At 46.8% G+C, this 16,159-nt stretch overlaps 1 protein-coding gene across 5 annotated transcripts in view; it reads right to left on the bottom strand.

Annotated features, from left to right (window-relative positions):
- The window catches only part of SLC4A11 (solute carrier family 4 member 11), a 189,422-nt gene that overhangs the window by 134,995 nt on the left and 38,268 nt on the right, over positions 1–16,159 (bottom strand). The window lies entirely within an intron of this gene.

Raw genomic sequence — 16,159 nt, forward strand, 5'->3', positions numbered from 1 at the left:
CGACTCCACAGCTTCTATTGACCGGGAATTGCGGCCAATGGGAGCTGCGAGGGTGGTGCCTGCAGTAAGCAGCACACAGAGACCTCCTTGTCCCCCCGCCTAGGAGCCGCTGCCAGAGGGGTGTGCAGATTGCTTTCAGAAGCCACCCAAGATAAGCACCACACCTCTCATCCTCTCCAGTACCCAAAGCCCCTGCCCCAGCTCAAACTCCCTTCCAGAGCCTGCACCCCTCCTGCACCCAAATGACCTCTCAGAGCCCGCACCCTAACCCCTTTCCCAACCCAGAGCCCAAACCCCCTCCTGCACCCAAACTTCCTCCCAGAGCCTTAGACAGGTGTGGGGGTGGGAGCAGGACTTGGATCCATTCTGGGCACCACCAAAAATTATACAAATCTGTTGCCCCNNNCTAGACGGGGGGGGGGGGGGGGGGGGGGAGGAAGGGGACGGGGCGCGACTGATCTAAATTACGCAACTTCAGCTATGTGAATAATGTAGCTGAAGTTAGTGTAACTTAGATCTATTTACTGCAGGGTCCACACTATGCTATATCAACAGGAAAACATCTCCCAACTTCCCTTGCACTTTTCGTTCAGGGGGAGTACGGGACTTGATGAGAGAGCGATCTGCCATTCATTTAGTGGGTCTTCACCAGACCCGCTAAACTGACTGCTGATGTATCGATCACGGCGTGTTGATTCCCCGCTAAGTGTAGACAAACCCTAAGACTTTCACATAGGATGCAGTAGCAAACAATTCAGAGAAGTCAAGTAACTTGTGTTGAAAAATATTGCTTAAAAAAAAAACTAAAAGAAAATACAAACACACACTATGTAAATTTCATTTATATACGCTATATGGAAGCATCAAAAATGTATTTGCTTATTGTTATGAAATTCCTTTTTTCATGGATTAAATTGTGTGACTATAGCACTGGTGAAAGGGAAAGGAGCAACAGTCATGGAGAATGAAGCTTCCCCTTTGGCCACAGAACAGATACAGCATGAGTAGCAGCAGCACAAGCGCCCCTACCAACCTAAAGAATGTTGTTCCTTAAAAGCTGGGTCTAGTTATGAGGGGGAAGTCCAACGCCAATGTGCATTCAGTACTTGATCTCCATTATCCGACTGCCAACGATGGTGTTAATTAATGCAACATGTGTAGGGGTAGAGGGCTGTGATGTTGAAACTTGTCCAACTGAAGCTGGATTGAGAACAACTCCTCTTAGACATGTCACTTAAAAGCTATGAGATGGATGGAGGGGGAGGAAAAAAAATGTAGGCCCCATACCTGCAAAGCACAAATGCATCCATCATTTGAGGCGTCAGTCACTCTCTTTCTGGGCTACCAAACGGATGACCTACAAGTGAGCATTTCTATTGCTCCACTCATGTCCCAGTGAAACCGTCCAAGTCAGAAAGCCAGGCTTTACCATTTAATCTAGCTTCTAGCAATACAGAAGCTTCACTTTGGATTCGTTATTTGAAAACTGAAAGAGCTACAAACATTTTATCTTGCAGGGGAGGAGGTAGCGGATACATGAGAAGACGACAAGTCTTAATTGTTGTGTCCTAAGGGGGTACGGAACAGAGGCATGACTGATCAGATGAGATGATACACCAAAAAGGCAGACAAATTTCCTAATTACAAGAGACAATTTTAGATCCTTTTGCAGCCTTATCACTATAGCTTAATCTAGTCTCATTCACCACTTCCTTTTACTACAAACCAACTGAAATACCCTGGTGCAGTGTAATTCTTCAAATCAAATGTGATGCATTAACAAGTTTTATATTACTAGAAAAGTTATTCAGGCAAATTTCCACCCCTTTTGTGGCAAGTAATATGTAACACAATATGGACGTATTTTATTCATGTGTTTTTAGAGACAACAGCAAGCTAAAGCAACTAGTTTCAGAACAGAAACAAAAGCCACTTGAATAGAAACCAATATAACATTGATGGAACATTTTTTTTTTTAATCCTTGAAAGAAATCTAGATGTAAAGAAGACTGCCAAGAAGAAGAGTTTAAACTCAAATACATATTTCAGGACATCAGGCTGACAGTTTGCCACCACAAAACAAAGAACTCCCTAATTTCAAGGCTACAAACAGGAACTCTAAACTATGACACTTGAACTTCAGCACTTCCTGTTGCAAAATTATCTTTCGAGGCTTGTTCTTGCACAATGTGCCGACTCAGAAGATACTTATTATGCATCTTCTGGTTTAGGATCAGAAGCCTGTGCCAACTTTCATTCTGCAGAAAGTAGAATTCATTGGGTCTATTCAGGTTTTTATGTAAGGCACACCACCTCAGAGGAGCACTACCATGTATGTTCTTGTTCTAGATTGCCTACATAAAAAAAAAAACCAAAAAAAAAAAAACCCAAGTTTACCCTTCACTGTCCTTCCCCACTATGAGAAACGAGCTAAGTACTTTATTTCCTCCCTCACACGCACTACCTCATGCAAATGATATAATGGACATGCTTAACCATTTCTACAATTTCAAATTATCCTACTCGAGGGCTTCCAGAGGGCTCTGGGGCAGACTGTATTATTCCCAGGACCAGGTAATAATGTTTTTGTGCTTGGTTGTCAAAACGGCAGCTTTCAGGCAACTCTATTCCCCAGCTTCTTCCTCACAGTTCACCATGATTTACCTGCAACAGCTCATGGGAGAGGGAAAACGCAGAGGCGATGCATGGGTGGGCATGTAGGGTCACGTAGCCCCACCAGCTTTATGCCAGGGTTTCCCACCCAGGCCCTCTTCCTGTGCAGCAGCTCCTGCCACGGAGAGAGGGAGAAGCAAACAGCTAAGAGCTGCAGGGTAGGGTATGCCTGGGGGTTGACACCAAGGTTGGCAATTTTGGCTGGGACCTATTCCTGGAAGTTTGACAATCTTTAATTAATGGTTTATCTTTAATCCTTGGAGATTCCAGGACAATCCTGGAGGGATCTTGTATCCATCATAACATTGCACTGTGGTGGGTCCATCAGCAAATTTTATTTAGTGGTGGAATGCTCAATTAATCTGGACAGTCTTCCCACAGTTTCTGATGCAAGTCCATCCATTGCAAGGTAGCTTTGTGGACTGAAATCAATCCAATTTAGACTAAACTGTCTGTCTCTACGGAGGTGTGTTAAAGCTTGGAGGAGACAAAAGCTAGGCCTTCACTGCTTGAATTTAAGCCAGTGCCATTTATGGACATTTCGGGAGAACTTCATGCCACCGTCTGTGCTTTGAATCCTAATCTTCCCATGCAGGTGGGGGCCAGTTGGCAAGTATTGAGTCTTTGGCTGGTTGAAATTATCAGTGCCTCCTTTGAGAAGGGCAGGCTGTCAATTGATTTAAAAGGAAGCATTTGTTTGGCCTGTGCTCAAGGAAAGTCATCTCTCCACACTGACAATTTAGCCAATCAGTATCCAATTGATCATTTTTGTTTAAGATTATAGAACAGGTTGTGGCAAGAAAACTTTCAGAGCATTGAGACGGGGCTGGTTTCATTTAACTCTGTCAATCAAGGCTCTGACCTAAGTCAGGCACAGATACTGCAATTTTTATGCTGGTTGATTTCACTGCTGGAATGGATAATACCTGGTGTCCGTGCACATACCATTAGCTCCATCAGCTGCCTTAGATACCATGGATAATTAGGTGTTGTTGACTCATTACAGTCTCTGGTGGAAGTGGACAGGGCTGCCCACAATTGACTATTCTTTTCTGTCTGACAGATATTCCAGAAGATTGCTTGAGGCAATTGCTATTCTTCCCCAAGTTGCTTCCTGGTTCTTTGTTGTCACCCCTCTTATGCAATGTGTGTTGTTGAGGAGAGCCTAGTAAGGATCTATACTGGGGTTATAATGGTTTAAGTACATTGTTAACTCACAGCTTCACATCTGACTCGCCCAGCCCAATGGAATGTGGTTGAGTATCTTTCAATGTTTGAGTGCAACTGAGGCATGGATGGCCACAAGCTGGTTGATACTCAATTCTAGATAAGACTAAGCCAATTGCAGTGGGCTAGGGAAGCAATCAGATAGTACGGGTATGTCTACACTGGCAGAGTTACATCACCACTCAGAGCACTGAAGGGAAACCACTGTGTGTTCACTCTGTCAGCTGCCTGCGCAAAAGCGTGTTCATGCTTGTAGCACTTCCAGCAGTATTCTGAATGGTGCACTCTGGGCAGCTATCCCACAGAGCATCTCTTCCTCTTCTGCCACTAAGAGTTGTGGGAAGGTGGACGGGGTTATGGGGGGTCCTGTCCCAATGCCCCATGATGCATTGCTTCACATCCAGCAATCCCTGTGCTTCCGTCCACATTTGGCGCCATCTTTCAATGGTTTGCGTATTGCGTGCTCTGCCTCTTTGGTTGGAAAGAATGGATCATGCACTGTGGACCAATATGCTGCTCACTCTCACTAACATATCATGAGTGGCAGTGGAGTTATTCCTTAAACTACAAAGGCAAGAGGAGTGCACCCATGCGTAGTAGTTACACCACGAGATTGCTTGTGGCATTCATGGAGGTCCTAACCACAGTGGAATGCCACTTATGGGCTCGGGAAACAAGCCCTGAGTGACAGGATCATATTGTGATACATGTCTGGGATGACGAGCGATGGCTGCACAACTTTTAGATGAGGAAAGCCACATTCATGGCACTGTGTGATGAGCTTGCCCGAGCCGTGCGGCGCATGGACACAAGAATGAGAGCTGCCCTGCCGTTGGAGAAGCACGTGGTGATTGCACTGTGGAAACTGGCTGCTCCAGATTGCTACTGATCAGTCACTAACCAGTTTGGAGTGGGAAAGTCGACCATAGGACTCGTATTAACAAATGTGCTGGGTCATTAATTGCATCTTGCTCCGAAGGACTGTGACTCTGGGCAATGTGAGTAACATTGTGGATGGCTTTGCACAAATGAGCTTCCAACTGCAGAGTGGCGACAGATGACATGAATATTCCAATTCTGGCAGCAGACCACCTAGCCACCAAGTACATTAATCGGAAGGGATATTTCTCAGTGGTTCTCCAACTGTTTGTGGATCACCATGGGCATTTCACGGACGCAGGCTGGTCTAGAAAGGAGCATGACACAAGCATCTTTCGGAACACTGGCCTGTTCAGAAAGCTGCAAGCAGGGACTTTCTTCCCGGACTAGAAGATCACAATAGGGAAAGTCAAAATGCCCATTGTGATCCTTGGGAGACTCTGCCTACCCCTTAATGCCATGGCTTATGAAGCCATACATGGGGCACCTTGACAGCAGCAAGGAGTGGTTCAACAACAGGCTGACAAGTGCAGAATGACTGTTGACTCTGCTTTTGGCCATTTAAAGGCCCACTGGCACTGCCTATATACGTGAGGCTGGACCTGGCTGATGACAATATTTCTATGCTCATAGTCGCGTCCTGTATGCTCCATAGTATTTGTACGGGGGGGGGGGGGGGGTTTGAAAGGTGCACTCAAGGCTGGAATGCAGAGGCTTAGCACCTGAGACTGAATTTGAACAGCCAGAGACCAGGGCTATTAGAGGGGAACAGCGTGGGGCCATAAGGATCAGGGATGCCTTGAGGCAGCAATTTGAAGCTGAAAGCCACTAATATTTGTTGCTGTGCTCGGGAGTGCAGTGCTTGTAATGCTAGGAGGTGACTGTGATTTGTGCAGATGATGCACTGTGAAGATTTCAGATAATTGCCTGTCGCTTTGCAGGATTCTGTTTGCTTTCAGTTAATGGAATAAAGATTGCTTTCAAGCCAAAACAATTCTTTTATTAAAAAACAATAACCAGTGGGTCCCAGGAGAAGGTGGGGTCCCAGGACGGTTAATGATTTGCGTATCTCCAGGTATCATATGCAACCTTGTCCGTTGGAATCCAGTGCAGCTGGTACAGTTCTTCAGCAGGGCTAGACTGCAGAGGGTTGGGTGTTGAGTGCAGCGAGTACTGGGAGTCTGCAGGGCTGGACTGTGAGGGTGGAGGAGTGGAATGCCATGGGAACAGACTGAAGCCAGGAGGCTGATAACAGTGTGTTGGTGGTGTCCAGGGGGCACATGGGAAAAAGTTTTGTGACAGCAGCTGTAGGGGAGGGCAGGTCCAGAGCTGCTTGGTTTGCAATGCTGGTAGCACCTGGAGTGTGTCCGCGGCTTCGTTCTGGTGCACCACTTTCACCTTTCAGTCCCTCTTCTCGCTGTCCTGCCACTCCTTCAATTCCTGTTTTTTGGCTGCAGAGTGCATCATGACATTACACAGAAAGTCCTCTTTAGTTCTTCGTAGCTGCTTTCTAACTCTGCGCAGCGATAACAAAGAGGGAGGCTGCGCTCCCAAGGTCATATCTGTGAAGCCAAAATGCAACATTTTACAGAAGCAGTATTGGTTGCAACACATAGACCCCGGATTTAAAACACAGCCACTATTCACATACCTATCACTAACCAGCTGATCCCAGGCAAGCACACATGAGCCATACCACCACCCAAATTGTGAGTAACTGCAGGGACTGGGGAAATCAGTGTGCCAGGACCATACTGTATACTGGGCATATGGCTTTTGGGGAGAGCTAGCACTGTTGTGGGGGGGGGGGGGGGGGGCTTATAATTATTCCTTGTCCCCACATTTTCCACAGGCTGCGTTCATTATGGAAGATCTCTCGCTGCTGAGGGCAAGCAGAGAATCAAAGAAGGGTCTTCTCCAAGACTGCGGCTTCCACCCTGGCCCTTATGCAGCTCACCTCTGTGCAGCAATGGTTCCCCCTACAGTGATGGCAGAGTGGCACAGGAAAGTTACCCTTAATGGGGCAAGAAACAAAGCAGCTCTGCCAAAGAACCAGCGGCAGCAAATTGCCCAGTATCTCCATGAGAGTTTCCTTGAGATCTGAGGCAGATTCCTGTGAAGTAAGGGAGTCAATCAATATCCTGTTCTGCCGCTCACACTAGGCACATGGTGCTACGCGCATCATACAGACACAAGCCTGCTTTCTGCAGCCCTCCTGCACACAACTCACTTCAGCAATTCCCAAGATCAAAGGCACTTACCAGGAGCCTCCTCTTCTGTTTCCGCTTTGCCAAGATCCGACAGCTGTGACAGGTTGGCATCCACCAGGGTAGAGAATAGCTCCTAGATACAAGCATCTCCGACCTCTGAGTCATCCTCTGCCTCTGGGACCCCCTCCATCTCCACATCCTCGTTCAAGACTTCCTCCTCCTGGCTCAGTCCAGTCTCGATTGGCACGTAAGTCACCGAAGTATCTACAGTGGCCTTCGCAGTGGAGGTGGGGTCGCCACCGAGTATCGCATCCAGCTCTTTGTACAGCCAGCAGCTCGTGGGCTCAGCACCAGAACGGCGGTTTGCCTCCTGTGCCTTGTGGTACGCGTTCGGCAGCTCCTTCACTTTGACCCTGCACTGCTATGTGTCCCGGTCATGGCCCCTTTCTGTCATGCATCGTGAAATCTGTCCAGAGGTATCACAATTCCTATGGCAGGAGTGCAGGTGGGACTGGACAGCCTCCTCTCTTAAGTGCTGATGAGGTCCATGATGTGGAAAGATGTGCTGACACCTCTGCATGCGTCACCAAGCAGATAGGAAGGGGACTTTCAAAATTCCCAAAGAATTTAAGGGGTGGGGCTCACAGCTGGTCACCTAAGGGCAGGGCAGTAGAGTTCAAACCGAAGACCAGAGAGGCGAGAACAGGCATTGTGGGACACCTCCTGGAGGCCAATTTCAGCACTGTAATCGACCAAGGTGTCCACACTGGCATCACGATGCCGTACCCCCAGCGCAGAAAGCTGCACACCTCCTGTCAGAGTGGGTTGGGTTTTTTTGTTGTTTTTTTTTCTTTTTTTTACAGCACTGCAACTGTGCAGTTTCTGCGCACTAAGTGGCTAGACAGTGTGTACACCTTGGGAGTTGCACTGCAGAAAGCTGCTTTACTGTGCAGAAACTTGCCAGTGTAGACAAGGCCTAAGTGAGCACAGAGCAGCAGTGGTCAGTCCTGAAAACAAACAGGACAGGATGTGATGGGTGACTGGGTGTAAGTTCCAACCCCATTACTGGGAAGATTTGGAAGTGAGGGAAAGAAACAGAGGGAGGATGGTAGATGGAGGGGATATTCAGGAAGAGGATTTTTAAAGGGTGTGAAAGACCATGACCAGCTTTCATTAAAAAAAGTGAGAGGCCAAGGAAGAAGGTAGAGGGAGGTCAACAGTTAGAAAGGAGTGGGGCTTAAGGGGCAGGTGAAGGGCTGACATTTAGTCTTGGTGGGGATCTGACACGGTAGAGAGATGGGAGTCTTAAGACTGGGAAGGAGTGACTAAACCATGCCAGAGCTTGATGATCTTTTATTGAAAGAGTCAGCAAAACTGAGGAGAGGGCAAGTAGAAGAGGTGGGACAGTTTGAAGAGGGAGCGGAAGCAACAGGGGACGTGGAATCCAGAAAAACAGAAAAAGTATTGAGAGTATGGTTTTTGGTAAGGCAACATATTCAGCCTCAAAACTCGTCCCACTACAATTGCCTCCCTGATTAGAAAAATGTCCAGTTTCATCATTCCTCCCTCTTCGCGAGGGCGGGGGGGGGGGGGGGGAGAAAGGGGGCCTGGTGTCAAACCAAGCTTGTTGCCTCTTGAAATTTTACAAATAAACCAAACATGTTTGGATTATGAAGTCTCATGGAAAGTAACAATACAGAATTTGAGCAGGTTTCTATTTTTTCCTCAAAATAGAAGCCTGTGGTTTAGGAAGCCACAATCACTTGGGATCCCTTAATCAATTTATTGATGCAGACATAACGCTTTCCATTTCCTTTTTTAATTCTACTTCAAATCCATTCACATTTTGCCCATGATCTCAGCTAAACATTTTTTATTTTCCTGTGTTAGCTGTCTGGCAGGCAAATACATTGCATTCTCTCCCGACTCTGTAGTTCAGCAACTGATTAGTGAGAATTTACTGAAAAGTCTGGCAACAATCCATCCCCAAAGGGAGACCCAGTGATGTTTCTACTCTGTTTGCAAAAAAAATGCAGATAAGGCTGCAGGAGGCAGCAGAATCTGTTCAATTATTCTGGAGTTTTAATTTTTGTTTAACAGTGTTTTGGGACAGGGATTTTTGGTAGTGGTGGTGTTGCAGATTTCAGCTGCCTTAGATGAGATTTATATTTTCACACTGGAAAATATCCTACCAAGCTTCAATAGAGAAGCAATTTTGTGTCTTGCACAAACCACAGAAAAACCACTTTAAACAAAGAATTTGCAGCAAAATCTTCTGCCAAATATAAAATGTATTTACATCTAATTTGACCTTGACTTGAGAAATAGATTCAGACTCTGCAACATCTAGTCAGATGCCTCAAACTTCAATAAGTCACAGCATGTCACTTGTACCTATCTACAGCGTCTTTTTCTGAATTGTTCCAACAAAGACACCATCGGTACCAGCAAAATAACTGTGCCAGTGCTTTGAAGATGGGTTGTGCCACATAGAGCTGAAGTATGGTCAAAACTGCTTGACTGAGCCTTCACTCCAATCCTTGAGTAAAGGAGGTGGCACAAAAGTCTTTTTCCAAAAGAACCAAGAAAAGAAATTGTGTCTCAAATCACCATTCTGTCAAATGCCTTCCCTGCTCCTACTTTTCACCTTGGAGGGAGAGGAGAGTAATTCACTTCTGCCCTTGTGCCAGCTTAGCTCTGCCCACCCGTCTCCACTCTGCTCACAGTGGGAGAACCTACTGTCCTCTGATCTCCCTTTCTCACCTGAACTCATGATCTAGGAGGTCCTTATTCCCCCTCAGTCTACGGCTCTAGACACAAAAAAAGCTGTGTTAAACAACACTGCAACCTTAATCAAGTCAAATGCTCCAAAGCTAGGAAATGCCTGTGTAATCTTAGTTTGGCCCCCTGGTAGGTATGCATTATGATACAGTCTTTAATTACACGATCACATGCGATCTATCCCCCACAGGACCCCTGCCTCATTCAGAGCACAGGAAGGGTGGTGCTCCCTGAATAAGCGCCTATTCAATATTTTGTTTTCTCCTCATTGTTCGATGTATGGCCTCAGGGCCTATTTACTGCAAACTATTCAAACCCTGTTCTGAAGAGAAAATTATTTTCCTCATGGGCTTTTCCATGGTGCTCATCAGTATAGTAGCCAAGTGCTCCACAGACATAAGTTAATTTATTTTCACAATACCCCTGGGAGGTATGGGGGGTGGGGGCTATCCCCATTTGACAGATGGGGAGCTTGGAAACTGAGGGACAGAGTAAGGTAAAAAATCTCCACTAAATTTCGAGTACCCAATTTCAGACACCTTGGATTTGATTTTTCACAGTACTTTGCATAATACAGCGCTTTGTATGTTTAAAGTACAGCTCTCATTAACTTTACTTGCGGCTGTGAGTGCTCAGCACTTCTGCAAATGAGACCTCAGGTCTTAAGTCAAGCACCCAGAAAACAAGAAACATACAGTTAGTAACTACTTGTGAAAAGTCTGGGGGCCTGTGGGAAAAAAAATAGTTTGTGGTCATGTAATTAAGAATTGTATCAGAATACATATGCACACGGGGGCTGAATTCTGGCACATTCTATGTTTTGACTGCTTGTCTTTCCTATCTTAGTAATGTTCTTGTAATGTAGTTTTTGGGTGCAATTGTCTAGGATTTTAAAAAGCAAAATGAAAAAAATTCCATTGTGTGGCATCATAAGGACACCTGTATGGGTCACCAGCAAGGTTGGAATCTTTACATCTATTGCACAAACCTCTGTCACTCAAGCTAATGGAACAACTGACAGCTCTAGTAGGTTGTCATCCTCTATGTCAGGGGTAGGCAACCTATGGCATGCGCGCCAAAGGGGGTATGTAAGCTGATTTTCAGCGACACTCATGCTGCCCGGTTCCTGGCCACTGGTCTGGGAGACTCTGCATTTTAATTTCATTTTATTTTAAATGAAGCTTCTGAAACATTTAAAACACTCGGCATACCATTTCTGAAAGGTTGCCAACTTCTGCTTTATGTGGATCAGCACTAGAGGAGAATGATGCACACAATTTTGCTAGTAGATTTCACAGATATTTGCTGACAGCAGATGAACAATCAGGCTCAGGAATCATGGGTTCCATTCCAGGCTCTGGAGAGGGTATGCTCCGAGGGGTAGGGGGGTGTCATAAATAAATAGCTAAGCGTTAATGTTTCTTTCACCTGTAAAGGGTTAACAAAGGGAACCAAACACCTGACCAGAGGACCAATCAGGAAACTGGATTTTTTTCAAAACTCAGGGAGGGAATGTTGGGTCTGTGTCTTGTGTCTGTCTGTCGGCTATGGGAGGCTTCTTTCTATCTTCAAGCTTCTAATCTTCAGTTTTCAAAGTTGTGAGTACAAAGGTAGCAAAACAATAGGCTTTTATATGTTTTGTATTTACATGTGCGTAGTTTGCTGGAATGGTTAAATTGTATCTTTTTGAATAAGTCTGTTTATTCATATTTTTCTTTTAAGTAATAGCCCTGTGTGTTGTCAACTTAATGCAGAGATTAATTTTTTTGTCTTTTTCTTTTTATATTAAGCTTAAAGGGGTTCATGCTAGCTTCTCAGGTTATGAACGCTAAGGTTCAAATCTGAGTAGGAAGCTATGACATGGTGGTAGCAGTGGGATAAGAATCCAGAAGCCAGTAGGAATATTATTTTTCTTTTTCTCTGCTAGGGGCTTTTAGCAGAGAGAAAGGGTTTGGTTTTAAAAGTAGCCAGAGAGAAATTTTTTTTATGCTGCTTTGGTGGCTTGCATTTTAAGCAAGGAGCCATTACAGGTTGACATTAAGGGTCTTTTGTTAAACAATAGAATTCCAGTTGGGAATCAAGTACCCAGCAAACACACACAGGTAAATAAACTGGTTTGACTTGTTAATTTGCATGTCAAAGCAAAGTTTAGCTAGAAGAGAAGTTAAACAAAAGGAGTTGCTAGGCAGACTCCAGGAGAAGAGAGCCAGCAGTTCAGACAACACACCAGAGGGCACCCGAACACAAGAACAGGAACCATGACTACCAAGATGCCTAAAGCAGGACGAGCGAGATTAAAGGCAGAGGAACAATAAAAGACGCAGATCCAGGCGAGACCTGGAAAAAAAAAATACAAGAGATGGAGCTGAGAGAAAAAGAAAAGACGCTGCCTACAAAAGAGAACAGCAGCCAAAGATGCAGCCTTTCAACGAGAGATGGAAAAACGAGGGGACCTACAAACAGGCCTAAGCATTAGAACAGGCTAAGCATCAGAACGCAGCCAATTTAACCCCCGTCGCCAGTTGTTGTTCAACCGCACAAGAAATTTCCCACTACAAGGCAGGTGTGACACTGAGGCCTTCTTAGAAATTTTGAAAGAGCCTGCATTGGGTACAGCATCTTGAAGACCAGTACATGTTAGAGCTGAGGTCACACTCAGTGGACCTTAGCAGAGGTGGCGCTGAAATGCCAAAGGACAAATGAACGATTATAAACTGTTTCAACCAAGGCCAGATACAGAATGGGGATACCCGGATCATGCCCGTCGGCGTTTCAGAACCAAAAGTGGAAACCAGATGGGTCATTTCCCAAACACGCCTACTATGTTGGAAGAATTATAAGCGCTGATATCATGAACCAATGTTTATCCATTGACGAACTGCACCTCCTCATACAATGGAGCAGTTCTTGGATGGTGTTTCTGAGGACATAACACGGTACATCCAAGATGGAAACCCAAACTCTCACCGAGGCGGGAGATTGGAGCCAAATGGATGGAAGTGGCAGAAAGCAAGAAAGCTACTGTAAAGGGGAATGAAAACCCAGGGGGCACACCGACAATAACACCTACAACCGAGGGCAACCAAACCCCACCTTCAACCCAAGGAAAGCCACAGACACCCTATTCTTCCACCTCACCAGTCTCCAGTAACTCACCTCGACCCAGTGACCCGTCAGCTGGAAGATGCTATAAGTGTAATGAACTGGACATATAAAGGCCAACTGCCCAAAGAACCCCACTGGTGCAAGTCATTACACCACCATCACACCAAAGATCCCCAGGACCGGATACCTCTCAAATCCCTTGGAGCGAAGGGAACATTGAGAGTGGGCGGAAAGAGAGGTTACCACATGGAGAGACACGGGGGCACAAGTGTCAGCTATCCACCAATCCTTCATGGATCCAAACTCATCAACCCAAAGGCCAAAGTGACCATTTACCCCTTCATGTCACAAGCTGTAGACTTGCTACAGCTGAACTGTCTGTCCAGTACAAGGCTGTCAGGAATGTGGACTTTTGCAGTCTTATGAAAATTATTTCCATCCCCATGCTACTGGGGGAAGACTTGGCCAACCAGGTGAAGCGGGCAGAGAGTGGGAATGGTTACACGCAGCCAAGCCAGGCAAGCTTCCAGACCATTCCTGTTCCTGAGCCGTCCACAGAAGCCCCGTTTGTGTTACCAAGACCCAGACAGAGGTAGTGGACCTGGATCCCCTGCACGGCTGAACCAGCCACAGCACTCCAGTCCCAGGCCCGGAACTGACAACCACCAACACACAGCACCAGCAATTGCAACCACATCTTCACCTAACGCCAGTGGGGCCAGCGAGCCTGAACTGGAGAAGCCAACAGACAACCATTACCGAAGAGGCAGCCAGAGCCTGAAATACCCCCAGGTGCACCAGCGGAGAGCGTTTCACCAGCAACGGAAAACAACCCCATCACCTACTATCACTTCCAGAGGACCAAGCCCAAGTCGAAGTCTGAGGAGAATGGTATCCCCGCCCAAGGGAACAGTTCCAGACTAAGCCAGGAAGCCATGACAGCCTCAGAAAGCTTGGGGTGGCACGGAGCACCCCACCGATCTTCAGCTCTTCTAATCGATCCGGTTTGTTATAGACGAAGGACTTTTATACAAGGAAATTCTTTGTCGGGGACACCAGGAAGAATGGCAGCCAACAACGGTTGGTGTTTCCAACAAGTACCAGGGGAGCTCTTAGCTTAGCCCATGATCATCCCAGTTGCCAGCTGTGGGTGAACAGAACCAGGACAGATTGGGGAGTCTTCCACTGGAGGGGAGGGCAAGGACGTTGCCAGTATGTCCGGATCTTGTGAGGTGTACCAAAGAGTGGGAAAGCCCCAAGACCAGGTCAAGGCCCCTCTCCAACCACTCGCGTAACTGAGGTCCCATTTCAGCGAGTAGCTGTGGATATTCTGGGTCTTTCCCAAGAAAGACGCCCAGAGGAAAGCAGTACGTACTGACTTCATGGACTTTGCTACCGAGGCCGGAAGCAGTAGCTCTAGCAACCCAGGGCTAAAGCAGCGTGCCAGGCCCTAACAGACATTTTTGCCAGGTGAGGTTGGCCCTCCGAAATCCTTACAGATTCAGGATCTAATTTCCTGGCAGGCACCATGAAAGACCTGTGAAAACTCATGGGTGATCACTTGGTTGCCACCCCGTACCACCACTCAAACCAATGGCCTGGTCGAAAGATTTAATGGATCTTTGGGCCTTATCCATAATTCAGTGAATGAATATTCCAATGACTGGGACCTAGATTGTTGCAGCAGTTGCTCTTGCTTACGGCTCGTACCACATCCCAGTTTAGGGTTTTCACCATTTGAACTTGTGTATGGCCACGAGGTTAAAGGGGCCATTACAGTTGGTGAAGCAACATGGGAGTTTACACCCTCCCCAGGAACGTAACATTCTGGACTGTAAGCAACCTACAAAAACACCTCCGACACTCTTTAGCCCTTGCTTAGAGAAACCAAAGGATACAAATCAGGAAGGCAAAAGGCCTGGTATGATAAACATACAGAGACCGTTCCTTTCAAAGAGAGGAGACCAGGTTATCGTCATTGAAAGGCGCAAAGGCCCATAAGATGGAAGCATCATGGAAAGCCATTCACATCAAGAGCGCCTGGAGACTGTTAACTACCTCATAGCATTTCCCCAATTCCTCACCGAAAACCCAAAGTGACCATGTTCAATTCTCTCAAGCCCTTTTATTCCAGCAGACTACAGGTTGTCAGTTTACAGTCCAGGCGCAGGAGATGACGCTGAGTGGCCTCGGACGCGTGTCTACTACGACGGGAAAAGGACACGGTGCGTGGAAGAGGGAACCTCTCAACCCACCCTGCAAAGCCTGCAGCATGCGACAAATCAAGGAGCTGTGCACTAGCTGTCGCAGCCCATTGTTACGCAGCCCATCCAGGACGACTGAACAGGCATACCACTCCATTGACACAGGTAATGCTCACCCAATTAGACCACCACCCTACTGGGTGTCTCCTCACGCCCAAGCTGCTATAGAACGGGAGATCCAAAACATGCTACAGATGGGTATAATACGCTCATCTACCAGTGCATGGGCATCTCCAGTGGTTCTGGTACCGAAACCAGATGGGGAAATACGCTTTTGCATGGACTACCGTAAGCTAAATGCGGTAACGGGATCACACATTCTCATGCCTATCCCAAATTTAACTCCTTCTGCACCATCTTCTCTAACCTGTCCAGTTCCCAGTCCTGTCTCTTGTCCAACACTGACCCCGTGTCCCAGTCTCCAATCAGTCTTCTCATCCCAGCCCTAGTCTCCCAGCCCAGCCAGTCCTAGGTTCTGCTCTGGGCTTACTGTCCAAGTCCAAAACTTCCCTTCCATTCCCAGCCTCTTCCCCTCTCCACGTCCAGTCTCAGTCTCCTTACTCAGCCAGTCCCAAGTCTCCCCCTACTTGCTAGTGCCTTGCCAGGTTCATCATCCCTCCCCTACTGTTTCCTAGCCCCCATCTCCTCGTCCAGCCAGTCTGACTCTCACCAGACTTGGTCCCTATCTATTCCTCTCTCTCTTCCCTTGTCTAACCTTTTCCCCCTCTGCATTAAAGTTAGATTGCTTCTTCCTCCATGCTCCCTGGCTACCAGCACAGGGGGTCATTGAGAACACAGAGATAGGCTATCTGCTCTCAATTTCAGTGCCTGGCACAGAGCAGCCATTACAGGGAAATGTCCTGCTTTGGCCCTTAGCCCTGGCTGGAACATGCACGGTTCTGTAGGGATAGCACATGCAGTCTGGTCATGGATAGGAGCTGTAAGAGACCAGAGCCTGCTCAGTAAGGATGGAATCTTAGATTTTTGCTGCTAAAAAACAGTCTCTACTGAGCACGTGCA

Source organism: Chelonoidis abingdonii, chromosome 5, assembly GCF_003597395.2.
Source record: "Chelonoidis abingdonii isolate Lonesome George chromosome 5, CheloAbing_2.0, whole genome shotgun sequence".
Lineage (NCBI taxonomy): Eukaryota > Metazoa > Chordata > Testudines > Testudinidae > Chelonoidis > Chelonoidis abingdonii.